Here is a 15,321-nt window from a genome sequence, read left to right on the forward strand (position 1 = left end):
TACTGATCTCTACTCACATCAAAATCTCTACGAGAACTCAGTAGTAAAAAGTGCACCCCTCCTGCAACTTCAGAACAGTAGCAGTACAAGTTTGATGTTGATCTACTCTCTTCATAATGGCATCATACAGAATGTAGATGTAGGATCATAGATTTTTTGTAGCTGTAGGATGTGCTCTGCCTTTGTGGACTGGACAGAGTTATCAATGCAACCCCCATTGTGCTTTTGCCCAACTATATATGCAAATACTACTAATCTAGAGAGTGAAAACATATTTATCTCCTTGTACAAATTCAGAGAGTGGAGAACATCCTTACAGAGGTATTATTTCTAGCATAGGTGCTCAAATTTGGTGGTTTGAAGACGAGGAAGCAGCATCAGTTGATAGATTTTGGACCGTCCTCCCGTTGATCCGAATGTATGGAACATGAGAAATGTTTGGCCAATCTAATCCTCCAGGTTTGAAATTACTTTCCTGTTCAGCTGGAAAGTCCATAATCAGTTCGTCGAGGGTTCGTGGAAAATTTTCTCCCGCTGCCACTGGTTTCATGCTTATTTGAAGTGCTTTTAAGGAGGTAAGTCTGCCTAGTGTTGAAGGGAGTCGTTCAAGAAAATAACAGGCATGAAAAATGATTTTTTGTACAGATGTCAGCTGTTCGAACCATTCCTCCCGCACCGGGGTGAAATAACGGTCCTCTATATAAGCGATTTCCAGAACTCGCACTGAGGGGAGAAAAGAATTTCTGTGTAACAAGCTGGAATCTAGTTATACTGGTAAGCTGAAGTACACACTGCTCATCTTTCCTAGTAGATTGGTCTGAAAGTTCGCTAAGAATGTTCGGACAACCAAGAACATTGACCTTCCTCAGGTTGGGAAAGTTGTGTAATCCACCAGGAACCACATTTCCTAAGATGTAGATACTCCAGTGACTTCAATTGATACCCGGAGAGCATGAGCGGGTTATCGCAGTAAGACATACTTAATCTTTTCAAACATGCCAAGAGTTGTAGATATTGTGATAGTGCCTTGACAAAGTCCCCACAATACGAAATTCCAAGTTCTGACAGGGAAGACAAGAATGATAGATTGGGCAATTCTTTCAGCAAAGGGCAATCAAGAAGTTCAAACCTTGTGATGTGTGGAAAGAGGGGACCGTGATCTTCTTCAGCATGTGACCATTCTATCCATGATGTCATTGATGCAACTTTTAAGTCCTCCACATTTGGGAGAGAACTAAAATTTGTCCCATCAGCATGCTTCACTGAAGGCAACTTATCTAGAGTGAGATGCTTGAGTGAAGGGAAATTTCCAAATGGTGGAAGTGCACCTAGAAATCGGCAGTTTTCAACATGAAGGGAGTGAAGTTTTGTGAAAATGTGATCTTGTATCATCCAGACTGGGAAATTTGTGGCCCCGTAACCTTCAATCATGAGCTCTTGCAAATTTGGGTGTGGTCGCAAACCTTCAAGCACATCTTTTGATACATTTCTCCCCCTTAGCTCCAAGACTTCAAGGTGTTTCTTCTCAATCATACTTTCATCCTTTGCCTCTTGCGTGCTCTTAATGAGATGGATGTTGCTGATGCAAAGTTTTCCAGACAACTCTTGCATGTTTTTCAACTCATTTATCATGAATCCATTTTTCTTTCTAGCACTGAAGTTCTCTAATTCTTGAAGTTGACTTAGTTGCCCGATACAAGGAATGTCAGTGTAGCATCAACATGCAAGTGTCGTAAGTTGGCAAGCTTATTAATGCTTTGAGGAATATAATTGCCGGTATATCCGCGGAGGTATAACACTTGAAGATTAGAAGGGAAGTTGCGCAAATTGTTGACTCTTGTGAAAGAAAGATCGAAGAACCTTAATCTTCTCAAGGATGCAATGTTCGGCAACATATTTGTCAGCACCTCCAAATGAGACAAGTCTAACACCCGTATGCTTCTTGAGTTGGCTAACATGTTGTCAAGAACATCACAAACTGTATTACTTTCACAATGACCAAATAATAAGATCGTCCGCAGATTCTTATACTTGTTGAGTTCATGAGTGTGCGATTGATTACCGACTTGCAGAGCCAAGTGGCGAGCAGTTGGTGACACTCTTTGTGAGGTCTCTCTGTGGAGGAAGCATTCGTATGAAGAAACACCAATCGCAAGAGCCCTTACTAGATCGTGCATAGTGTATCTCTTGTTGTCAAATGTAGCCTGGAAAAATGATCTTTGTACAAGTTCATCAAACAATTTACTCCCAATATCCTCCAATCTAGTGTCATCAAATTCTCTTTGTTGGATGAAATCGTGAGAAATCCACATATTGACCAATCTATCCTTATCAAACAAGTAGTTTTGTGGAAAGATGGAACAAAAAGCGAAGCTCTGTCTTTGTCTAGGTTGTAGTTCTTGGTAACAAATTCCCATATATGGAAGGATTTCAGAGACAGCTTCACTTAGATCCCACCAATCACTCTCCATGATGCTTACCCACACATCACATTTAATCTGGATCTCAACAGATTTCCCATTACTTTTGCTGCTAATGGAAGACCATCTAGCTTTTTTGCTATTTGTTCACCAGTTAACAGAAGGGTCTGATTGTTCTCAGTTACAACATTGGTAGTGCCAAATGCATAATACTGGAAAACTAACCAAAAACTCTCCCATGGCAAAGGTGCTAGTGGAACTTGACACATTGTCGCTACCATGTCTCCAACCCTTTTGCTTTGTGTCGTGACAAGAACTACACTTCCTGGCACTTCACAAGCTACAGCAGTAAGCAAACTGTTCCACTGATCACACATCTCATCCCATACACTGTCTAGCACAAGAAGGAATCTTCCATTTTGTTGGATGACTCTTTGAATATGGTCGACAGTTGTTTCCAAACTATCTTCATAGTTAAAATATGAATCACTTCCTTTAAACGAACACAAAATCTCCTGCAGTGTTCTCTTCACACTATAGTGTTTTGAAACATACACCCATGCCCTGTGCATGAAGTGACCCTTCACATTTTCATGATCATAAATAACTTGAGCAACGGTTGTCTTCCCAACCCCGCTCATACCAACAATCGGGATAACATCGAGACCAGCAATGCTGTACCTTGCCCCATGTTTTGCTCTTATGTTGGAAGGTTCTGGTTCAGAGCCAGACGAACCCAAAATAATTTTTAGTATCAACTGAAGAACTTCATCCCGACCAAACACCTTGACATCAATTGGAAGACGAGAAGTAGTGTCTCCCGCAGTTCCTCCCCGCTTTATTGTTGTTGGATTGCTGTGCTTTAGGAGCTCAAGAAATGTGCTAGATGTTGCACAAAGGTGGTCTAGCTTTTGCACAACACATTCAAGCATTTTGATGCCCTCATCAGGCACAATCAAACTTTTCAAGGCCACGACCGATGACGAAATGAGCTCGCTCATCTTGCGCTTTCCGGTGACTGTTTCGAGACAATCAAATCTGTCGAGCACATCCTCCGCTTCATAGGCAGCATTATGGAGGTTCCTTAGCCACTTGGCAAGACTAGTGTTGGTGATAATTTGGTTGTCAGCCACCTCAGTAATGGCTTTCACCATGGTTAAGCTTGTGCACAATTTGGTCAGAAGCTCTTCAGAACCTTGGGTTCCCTTGTAATTGCTCTCAAGGAAGTCCATCGTCTTGTCAATAGCACGTTGGATAACTGCTGATGAAAAACCACCAACCACCTGCTCTGCTATTGCAGACATGATGATTTTTATCCTATAATGATGGTATAATTTGTTAGTCCATGTTTGTATGCAGTTGCAGAAATTATGTCAAGTGTTAAGGAGATTTCTGCTTGGCTGCAATGATCATTAGATATCGAAAGGAAACCTTTCAAGAAATTCACTACCTGATGAAAATTTTAACATATGCAGGTTGATAGGCAGTACTACTACTCCAGCACTACTAGGAATATGCTCTTTTATTTAGTTTAACCTATGGATGTTGATTATCACTGCCAAATTCTTATCATTTAGTCAAAGTCATCACATGTACATAAAATCTAGTCATTGATGGAATTAGATACCTTCTCAACTACTATAAACTAACTAATCACGCAATTAAGAAAATCTACTTTGGGGAACATGGCAGGACATGGATACAAAGGTACTGGCCTGGATCTCAGTGCTGTTCAGTGCTCAGTTATCTGTTCATTTTTCCAAGAAGAGCATGCTAAATATCTACCTATATGCCTAAGTCTATGCATTATTTTGATGAATGCAGATTTACAACGAAATTCAGCTAAAGTAGTAAGAGACGAGAACATATTATGGAAAGGAAAGTTAGTTAGGCTCAAGTAACATGAAAGCTTCCAATCAGTCATCTAATACCTGACAAGGCATATACTGACATAATCAAATCATGAAGAAGGAAATTATATTTTTGTTCTGAACTTGAATTCTTCTGAAGGAAATTGATGGAACACAAAGCGCTCATGTGTGTGTGTGTGTGAGAGAGAGAGATACCTGCAAGGTACCTCTAGAGAGAGTGAGGTCGTCGGCCAGAGTGGCGATCTGAGCAGGTGCTCGGCCGGCGATGGGATAATCACCAGACCAAAGCAATTATAAATGGAGACATAATGACAGAGTTTACAGAGAAGCTTCAGTGAACATGCCGCCGGCCGCCGTGACTTTTTAGTAGGAAGACTTGACCTTAAGGCCGGCCGGCTAATAATACTCCATGGTGGTAATTGCTAAACATGCTGCTAGTGACCATACAGGTCATTGTCGGTCTCAAGCAAAATGATGCGACTCTTTCTAAGTTTAACTCAGTGTCCTCCTCCTATTGGGAACAATGGATGAATTGCACCCTTGGCTCACATTTGTTTTAGATAAAAGGCACAAGTGCCCAACTTTGAATTAACAAAGCCACCAACGGCTAGTGGTTGTTTTAGACATTTGTTGGCTCACATTTGTCTGGTTAGTGGTTGTTGTGCTCTCAACACAATCTTGTGTTATCCATTTGTTCGCTTATAGGAGGTGGATAAGTTTTCTTATCACGATATAATTCAATATTTATGGGAAGAATGGGCCATTTCAAACAAAGGGCATATGTCTCTGTAGTTAAGCTAGAGTTGTTATTTCTTAACCCGGAAGTAAGTCTTCTCGGCCTGACTAGCAGGACGACGCTGAAAGCAAATCCTAATCGATTGTGTGAATTAGAAACTAAAAACCACGCGTTGATCCTGTCGTTGTTGAGTGCGGCATCCAGGAGACTAGGAGCGCCTAGTCGAGGCACGTATAAACTGTGCGGATGGTGCTTACTTTTAGCATTTCGAATAATGCGTCGAGATAATTTTAGTGCTCCCTTCCATTTAGGTTCATAACCCCCCCCCCCCGATATTTGAGTTCAATTTAAGCGTAAATTTAACTAAGAAAATATAATTTAGAAAGCGTGGCACAGTCCAGAATTTTGTATGGCGCTCCAGTCCAGAATCCAATCAAACTCCGGGCTAACTTTATATCAAGTGTTAATTAGGCTAAATCATTGAGAGAATCATGTAAATCTCCCCTCAACGTCATGTACGGTCCGCCCATGATGTGCTATCTGTCCACACTACTAGTTCTTGCTATTCTACCATTGTTGAAAGTGGTGTTTTGGCGCCCAGGTGCATATAAACAATATAAAAACACATAATAAATAGTTTTTACAATGTCAACACGAATTCAGAAAAAATATTGCATGTGCATCCAGACATTCTATGTTCTCACACAATTTTTTGCGATTTGTTTTTATATGGAGCATCGATGTTTTCCCCTCAATAGTTCTATTGGTGCATCAAATTTTTTTTACGCATGACACAAAAAATATTATTTTTCCTGAAAAATTGCATCCGAATATATAATATCCAGATATACATGCAATTTATTTTTCTATCTTTTTGACATTTTAAAATGTGTTTTCAAACAACGAGTTCATATGGAGTTCAAAACATTTGCCATGTCAAGACCGCAGTAGCAGGCCATCCATTATTACGTGTGACTGAGTTTTCAGGGCAACCAAATAAATTATAGCAAATAATTACGGAGTGATTCTAAAAAACCAGGAGTAATTACGGGAGCACATGTGCTCATGATCAGATGAGCACTTTCGCGATTTAGACGACACAAGAAAAACATAACGTTGAATTTTAACATACATTTTGTTGCTCAAAATCTTGTCAAATTTTTGCTCGAAAAAGAGTTCTTGTAAACCCAAATAGAGTACCCATTCGATTTGTTGCTGTTTGATGTGACAATAATAAATATCAAGCGGCCCCACATGAGGAATCAATGAACCAGGGATTCGAGTGCGCCTCATCAATTTGGAATAGAAGAGAGGTCAAGATTACGACTACGTGCACCTGAATTCCCGGGATACCTTTGTAACTAAATCATATTGGATGTATATGTATCTTTCCAGATGTAAATCAACTCTACCCTTGTAATCCTCGGCTTTTATGTAAGACGGGAACTTGTTCAAAAAATATAAGACGGGAAGGTTCCTGCGCCGTGTAGTACCCATCTTCATCCTTCAATCGTGCAAACGCAACACCACCATAGCAGTGTCGAGACCCCACTCGAGATCAAACACTGGTGGAAAAAGGGCCTTTGGTCGCGGTTCGCAACTGCCATTAGTCGCGGTTGCGCAACCGCGACCAAAGTAGCGCGACTAAAGGCCCCCCTTTAGTCGCGGTTCCTTACGAACCGCGACGAAAGGTCCGTCCACGTGGGCGCCAGGCGACCGTCGGGGCGGAGGCCCTTTAGTCGCGGTTCTTCTGGCCGACCGCGACTAAAGGCCGCCGCAGGTTTAGGGTTTTAGGCCCCCTAAACCTGCCCCCCCTAAACCTGTTTTCTGTTTAATTTGTATTGTTTTATTTTTTTTGTGCTTTATTTGTAATTTTGAAGGAGTACGTTTCACATATTCTACGGTACTACATACATGCATGCATATGAATGTACAATTTCAAACAAATTTGAAATTAGAACCAAAAAGAATTCAAGAGGAATATACAATATATATTCAATATCATCGGATGACCATATACAAGTTTGAACAAGTTTCCATACATAATTTAATGCATGTATAGTTCTACGTCCTCTACGTAGTGTTGTCCTGTAGGATCGATGACTTCCCTCGCGAACCATCCAGCTAGTTCCTCCCGAAGTGGTCGGAAGCGAGCTTCGGACTAAGCGTCTTCCGGAGGTTATTCCTCTTGATGTTGTTCTCATCCGACTGGTCCCGCTCATTGGTGTATCTCCGGATCCTCTCACAAACATAGTATCCACATAGATTGGTCCCCGGTGGCTGAATATCCCCGATCGTCCGCACTCGCCCTTTTAAAATGTAGCTCTTTTTTGAATTCACCGACCTTTTCATCTACGAACCGTCTCCAAACCCTACGAGGCAAAGAAAATTAAATGAACAAGAGAGTTATTAATTAGTTACTTGATATTAGGAAATGATGAACGAAATAGGCCGATCGATATAGAGCGCAAATGAATGAAAACAATTACTTTTGCATCATTTTTCTCATGTCGGCCCAAAGCGCCGCATCCATATTCAGAGAGTCGTGGACGAGAACTGTGGAGGTGTGAAATTGAATTACCATCAGAATCCAGTGGAACCTGCGGACACGATACATGCATAGTCATGCATATATAACTCATCGATTAGCCACATACCATGCATGGAGTAAACAAAAGAGAATGTGCTCAAGACAGAAACACTCACCCAAAATGGTAAGGAAATAGAATATCACTTTTGAATTCCTGTTTTCTAAGAAACCGCCACAGGTCTTCCTCCACGTCGGCGGGGTGGTGTTCTAACACATATGAATTAACGACGTGTGGGTCAATGAACCCAACATCATGGGTGTTCCTTATTTGCATTTCCCGCTTCTTCATTCTGCATAATAGCGTACACAACAAGATAGTTAGGACAATATATAGTGCAGGCAATGAACGAGATGGGGTAGAAATTAATAAATCACTTACGAACGTAGCAACCGATGATAGATTTGTCGAGGTCGCGCAGATTGAACAGCTGGAACAATTCACTCCGATGAATTGGTATATAGTAATGTTTGAAGTGATGCTCAGCTCTAACTTCCGCATAAATATAGTCTTTGGCGTTTTTAAGTTTTATGTAACTCTTGTACCAATTTAGCGAGACCTTTAATTTGTCGAGGTAGATCCTCTTCCTGCGCAGGCTCGACGAGAGGGCCATTCTTCACATATGTAAATACTACGTCCTTCATTGGCGCCTCATCAAGGCCTAACAGTGCACGAAGAGTGATACCTAAGTCGGCCGCTTGTTCTCTAGCACTCGTTACAGTCAATCCATGTGCTGCCGCAGCTGCTATGATATCGGGGGCATCCGGACCGGCGGCTTGCACTATGGGCGGGGCGATCGATTGTTTACTTTGTTCCCCGAGCTGCGCAACTTCTTTCCCCCTTTCTAATTTTTTCTCGGCCTCCTCCAAGGCTTTCTTCTCCTGCTTCTCCGCCAAATCTTGGTTCCTCTTGAACGCGAGTGCTTGCCTACGAAGTTCACGTGCATAGTCGTCGAGCAGATTCTTTGCGGCTTGGGACGGTGTGTTCAAAAATGACTTAGCCCACTTCTTTTGCTCATCGAGAAAATGCGGCTTGGGCTCGCCCTCTATTTTCTTCTTGCAGCTCGCCTTCCATTTCTCTAAATCAGCAGCCGCGCCCGCCTCGACTTCCTCGGCACTACTTTCCCAAGGCCTCGTGGGGAGAGGCTTCGGTGATACCTCCGGTACCTTTGTTTTCTTAGGTACGTAAGGGTCCGGGTTAATAATCCGGGACTGCTGCTTCGCTTCTTCGCCGGAGGTGGATTGGGGGCGGCGTGCGCTACCCGCCCGGGGCGGACTAGGGGGCTGCGGCTGCTTACCCGCCGGAGGTGAATTGGGGGCGGCGTCGGCCCTCGTGAAGGAGGTGTAGGTGAAGCACCACCACCACCACCGCCACCGCCGCCACCACCACCACCGTAGGGGGTGGACTTGTTGGCGCCTCGCCCGGAAACTTGATAAACTTCTTCCGCCATAGAATGAACTGGCGCTTGACATCTCCAAGTCTTGTCGCCCCTTCGGGTGTAGCAATGTCAATGTCCGGGTCCTCAAACCCTTGGACTATGTCCTCCACCGTGACACGAGCATAGCCATCTTGAATGGGGTTGTTGTGGTGGAGTGCTCCAGGTGGTAAAGCACTGCCGATGGCTACCTTCATGGACATGTTCCCGATAGGATAATACGGATGACATGCTTTCATCTCCTTTATATCGTCCACGGGGTAGCGAGGAGGCTCCGGTGCAGTAATTTCGACCACCGGATGCTCCGGTGCGGTAATTTCGATCGTCGGTGCACCGGCCGATGGGGCCTCCGTGGAAGCCACGCTGCTTCTCCGCGGCTGGCTTCCGAGATCCAATGGATGATCTTCATGCTGCGCCCGAGCTGCATCTCTTTCGGCTACTAGTACACTCACGGTTTTCTTCATGACATCCATTTCCGATGCCAACCGCGCCACAACATCTGCTTCCCGATCCATCTTTCTCTTACGGCTCACGTAACCGTACGGGTCATCGTTACGGGGAACCCTATTTTCCACGGAATGTGCCCCATGCCTCGTACACGTCCTCCGTGTTCGGGATTCCCGAGGGCTTTTGTCGGGGCGTCGTTCTCTCCGTTGAACTTGATCCTCCCTCTTGAGCATCCCTCATTGCCTCAATAAGCTTTTGGGTGGGTGTAATTATTTTGCCCTGGTAAACACACTCCCTCGTCTCCGGGTTCAGCGATCCCCCATGCCCGTACCACCAGCTTTTGGCCCTTGGGTCCCATCCCTCCGTACTGGACGGATTCCTCGCGTCCTCAGCTCGTTCTCCATCTTCTCCCACCTAGGCTGCCAAAAGCGATACCCTCCTGGCCCCATTTTATGATTGTACTCCTTCTTGGCCGCATTATCCTTATTTTTTTCGATATTTCAAGGAACTCGCTCCGATTTCTTTTGCTTCACAAATTCTGGCCAATCATGTTGCGGTTTCTCATATTGTCCTTTGAAATCCGGAGTCTTGCCCGGCTTGACAAAGTCATGGGCTAGATTTTGCTTGTATTTCCGGAATGCGTTGGCCATCCTAGAAAGAGCGAACTGTTTGACTAGCTTGCACCTCTCCTTGTTTTCCGCAATCTTGTTACCCTCCTCATCGTATTTGCGGTATTCGGAGGTAGAACGAAATGTTCCATAAGCTTTTTGAAGCAATCTTTTTTTGTTCTCTTATCGACAAAAGTGAAACCAACACGTGCCTTCTTTGGCTCATTCCACTCCTGGACGGTGATCGAGACGTTGTCTCTAACAACGGCTCCGCATTGGCTGACAAACTTGGTGGCGTTCTTGCTGGGCTCCAGCGGCCTGCCGGTTGCTTCCTCGACAACATCGATGGTGCATGTTTCTCCTGCTTTCATTGTCTTGGTTGCGCCACGCTTTGACGACGACGTACTCGATTGTTTCAACGATCCGGCCGAGGGCTAAAATAAGAAAGAGAGGCGCGCGCGTTAGTACACACATATTTATTCAAATCAGTGAGTTTGTATCACCAGAGGCTCAATGTATATATATATACCTTGGCGCCGGAGGTGGTTGGTACTTCCAATTGAAGATCGTCGTTTATCGACGTTTCTTCGGCACCATCTTGCTGACCATGCCCTTCATCTTCACCCTCAAAGTTCAGATAAGAAGAGATATCATCTTCTTCTTGTCCGGTCGGCACATATAGAACATCGCCTTTTATGATGCCGAAGATATGTTCTTCAGCGTCCGGATCATAGTTGTCCATAATCGGGTCAGCTCTATCGTCCGCCATATGTCAGTCCTGAAAACATGTAGTAAAAACAAATTAATTGTGTATATGCCAGCATTATCACATCTCTTCTACATATAAAAAGAGAGGGCGACGAGGGAGGCGAGAGGGGGGACGCAGTGACCGCGTGACCGAGAGACCGGTGGCGGTGGCGAGAGGGGGGACGCAGTGACCGCGCGCGTGACCGAGAGACCGGTGGCGGTGGCGAGAGGGGGGACACAGTGACCGCGTGACCGAGAGACCGGTGGCGGTGGCGAGAGGGGGGACGCAGTGACCGCGTGACCGAGAGACCGGTGGCGGTGGCGAGAGGGGGGACGCAGTGACCGCGTGACCGGTGGCGGTGGCGAAAGGAGGGACGCAGTGACCGCACGCGTGACGGAGAGACCGGTGGCGGTGACCGAGAGGGCGGTGGCGGTGACCGAGAGGGCGGTGGCGACGGCGCTAAATTTTGATAAGTAAAATTTTTGTTAAGTCAAGATTTTGTTAAGTCAAGATTTTGTTAAGTATACAAAATTTTGTTAGTATACAAAATTTTAGTTAAATTTTTGTTAAGTATATAAAATTTTAGTTACAAATTTGTGTTAAGTATAAAATTTTAGTTACAAATTATCAAGTTTTACTTTTTTTTGTTAATTTACCGTTTTTGTTAAACTAATTAACTAGTTAAAATTAAAAAGAAAAAAAAACACAAAAAAGGGAAAAATAATCCGGCCCGGCCCTCTCTCTCTCCTTTTCTGGCGCGCGGCCGGGCGGCGTCTGGCGCGGGCGGCGTCTGGCGGGCGGCGCGTCGGCGCGTGCGTGCGGGCGGCGGCGGCGCGTCTGGCGGGCGGCGGCGACAGTGTACGGTAGGGGCGCGGGGCGCGCGGCGACATACGGATCGGCGGCGACGAGAGGCGGCGGCGACGACGTCTGCGGCGACGGCGAGTGCGGCGACGACGTCGATCTGGCGGGCGGCGTCTGGCGTCTGGCGTTCGGCGGAGAAGACGATGAAGACGATGGCGGAGGCGACGGTTCGCGCGAGATATTTATAGCCCCCCCCCCCTTTAGTCGCGGTTGGGGAGGCGACCCGCGACTAAAGGGCACCCTTTAGTCGCGGTTGGACAGGCCAACCGCGACTAAAGGCTTTTTCGCCGGGTTTTTTCGTTCCCGCGCGCAGAGACCTTTAGTCGCGGTTGGCCGAGCCAACCGCGACTAAAGGGCTTTTTCAAATTACTTTTCTTTTTCAAAATCATAAAATACAAATAATATATCAAAAAATTCACAAAAATAAAACTAATTCAATTCAAAATGTTAATAATACAAATAATATATCAAGAAATTCAGAAAAATAAAACAAATTCATTTCAAAATGTTAAAAATACAAATAATATACCAAAAAATTCAGAAAAATAAAACTAATTCAATTCAAAATTTTAAAAATACAAATAATATATCAAAAAATTCAGAAAAATAAAACTAATTCAATTCAAAATTTTAAAAATACAAATAATACATCAATAAATTCATAAAAATAAAAATAATTCAATTCAAAATCTTAAAAATACAAATAATATACCAAAAAATTCAGAAAAATAAAACTAATTCAATTCAAATTGTTGAAAATACAAATAATATACCAAAAAATTCAGAAAAGTAAAACTAATTCAATTCAAATTCTTAAAAATACAAAAAATATATCAAATAAATCAGAAAAATAAAACTAATTCAATTCAAATTCTTAAAAATACAAAAAATATATCAAAAAAATCAGAAAAATAAAACTAATTCAATTCAAATTCTTAAAAATACAAATAATATATCAAAAAATCAAAAAATACTTCCCGCCACTTTCTTCCCGCCACTTTCTTCCCGCCTCTTTCTTCCCGCCACTTTCTTCCCGCCACTTTCTTCCGGCCTCTTTCTTCCCGCCACTTTCTTCCCGCCTCTTTCTTCCCGCCTCCTGTCTTCCCGCTCCCATTTTTCCCGCCATTTGTCACTACATATAGGTAGCCCGGCTTGGCCAGCATCACATCTCTACAATCTCTCATCACTCTCTCATGGCTTCCACCGCACCCACTCTAACCTACCGGCAGGTGGAGGAGCTTTGCGCCTCGAACTACCCTTGCCCACCGGGCTACCGCGTCCCCGCTGGGCCGGAGCCTAAGCGCCGGCGGCGTGCCGGTCCCTCCCGTCCCTCGGGTACTGCGCGCCGGGCGGCCATCACGAACCACTACTACCTCGACCTCACGCCGGAGCGGCGGATGAATCCCCGCCGGCATCCCGATAACCAGCATACTTGGGACGCCTTCTTCATCAATCGGCGTGAGAGGGCGCTCGCCGGGTATGAGGAGGACGGTCTGCCTCCCGGAAACTTCCACGAGGCCGGCCGTCGGCTATGGTGGTACGGCCGGACTGCGCGAGCGTCATGGACTACATCACGGCCGGCGATATCCCCCGCCTGCGCTACCCTCGGTTCGAGCCACGAGCACCGCCCGACGACAGCCGACGACGGCGGCGACGACGACGCCGGCAACTTAGAAGGAGACGACTACCGGTACAACGGCGGCGGCTATGAAGACTACGAGTATGCATATTATACGCCTAGGCGGGAGTATGACTAAATCACTCCAAAATTAATGTATGCAGGAGTATGACTTAGTCACTCCAAATTTCCTGTATGCAGGAGTATGACTTAGTCACTCCAAATTTCCTGTATGCAGGAGTATGACTGAATCACTCCAAATTTCATGTATCATTAGTGCTATCTCGAGTCAATTGAATCATTCGAAAATGGACACCAAACACATCACGGGTAATATAATTCACATGATCCATTCAACAAAGTTTGGTACAATAAATTATTACACATCATTTCTTTCCTTGTGTCCCTGCTTGCTTACGATTGTGCCGTATCCATGGAGCATCCTCATCATTTAACTTAATGCTTGGGTCGGTGTTCACTTTGAAGGGCGGAATTTCAGCAAACATATTATAATCTTCTGACATGTCTGTCTTGTCCTCCACTCCCACGATGTTTCTTTTCCCTGAAAGAACAATGTGGCGCTTTGGATCATCGCATGATGTACTGATCGTTTTCTTATCTTTCCGTTTTCTCGGTTTGCTACTCATGTCCTTCACATAGAAAACCTGAGCGACATCTTTCGCTAGGACGAATGGTTCGTCAAGGTAACCAAGATTGTTGAAATCCACCATTGTCATTCCGTATTGCTGGTCCACCTTTACCCCACCTCCTGTTAGCTTGAACCATTTGCACCGGAACAAAGGGACCCTAAAGGAGGGTCCATAGTCAAGTTCCCATATCTCCTCTATGTCACCATAATATGTGACCTTTTGCCCATTCTCGGTTGCTTGCATCAAAGCGGACACCACTGTTTTGGTTGGTGCTCTTTTTATCTTGGGCGATCGTGTAAAATGTATTCCCATTTATCTCGTACCCTTGGAAAGTCGTTATAGTCGAAGATGGTGTCTTGGCCAACATGTACAGCTGATCTACAACATCTTCGTCACTCATTAAATGTTTTCTCAACCAACTGCCGAAAGTCTCCATGTGGGCCTTCCTAATCCAGGATTCAGGCTTCCCAGGGTTGTCCGAGCGTAAAATATTCTTGTGTTTCTCAAAGTACGGAGCCACCAAGCTGGAATTGGTCAGAAGCTGTGTGGTGTGCTTCGGTCGGAGAATGGCCGTCCATACATATCGTTGATTTCCTTCCGATCGTGCCTTTTCCACTTAGTCTCCCCTCGTGCCGCGATCGAGGAAGACCAATCGGCTTAAGGTCGGGAACAAAGTCAACACAAAACTCAATTACCTCCTCATTTCCATAGCCCTTGGCGATGCTTCCTTCCGGCCTAGCACGGTTACGAACATATTTCTTTAATATTCCCATGAACCTCTCGAAGGGGAACATATTGTGTAGAAATATAGGACCGAGAATGGAAATCTCATCGACTAGGTGAACCAGGAGGTGCGTCATAATATTGAAGAAGGATGGCGGGAACACCAACTCGAAACTGACAAGACATTGGATCACATCGTTCACGTAACCGTGGTAGAACTTCTGGATTGATTACCTTCGAGAGATTGCATTGAGGAATGCACATAGCTTCACAATGGCTACTCGAACATTTTCCGGCAGGAGCCCCTCAAAGCAATCGGAAGCAATTGCGTCATAATCACGTGGCGGTCGTGAGACTTCAGGTTTTGGAACTTTTTCTCCGCCATGTTTATTATTCCCTTTATATTGGACGAGAATCCGGACGGGACCTTCATACTGCTCGGGCATTCAAAAAAGATGACCTTCTCTTCTTTGGTCGGAGCGTAGGCGGCACGACCTTGAAACCGTTCCGGATGCGAGTCATCAGGGTCTTTCAAACTTTGCTGGTCCTGCCGTGCTTCCTTTGTATCATTTGACTTCCCATACACGCCCAAGAAGCTTAGGAGGTTCACGCAAAT

The 15,321-nt window shown here is 44.7% G+C and overlaps 1 pseudogene; it reads right to left on the reverse strand.

Annotated features, from left to right (window-relative positions):
* Positions 1-343: 343 nt before the first annotated feature.
* Positions 344-3,724, reverse strand: LOC124704698 (annotated as a pseudogene).
* Between the last annotated feature and the right edge of the window lie 11,597 nt (positions 3,725-15,321).

The sequence above is a fragment of the Lolium rigidum genome, chromosome 3 (genome assembly GCF_022539505.1).
Source record: "Lolium rigidum isolate FL_2022 chromosome 3, APGP_CSIRO_Lrig_0.1, whole genome shotgun sequence".
In the NCBI taxonomy this organism is placed as follows: domain Eukaryota; kingdom Viridiplantae; phylum Streptophyta; class Magnoliopsida; order Poales; family Poaceae; genus Lolium; species Lolium rigidum.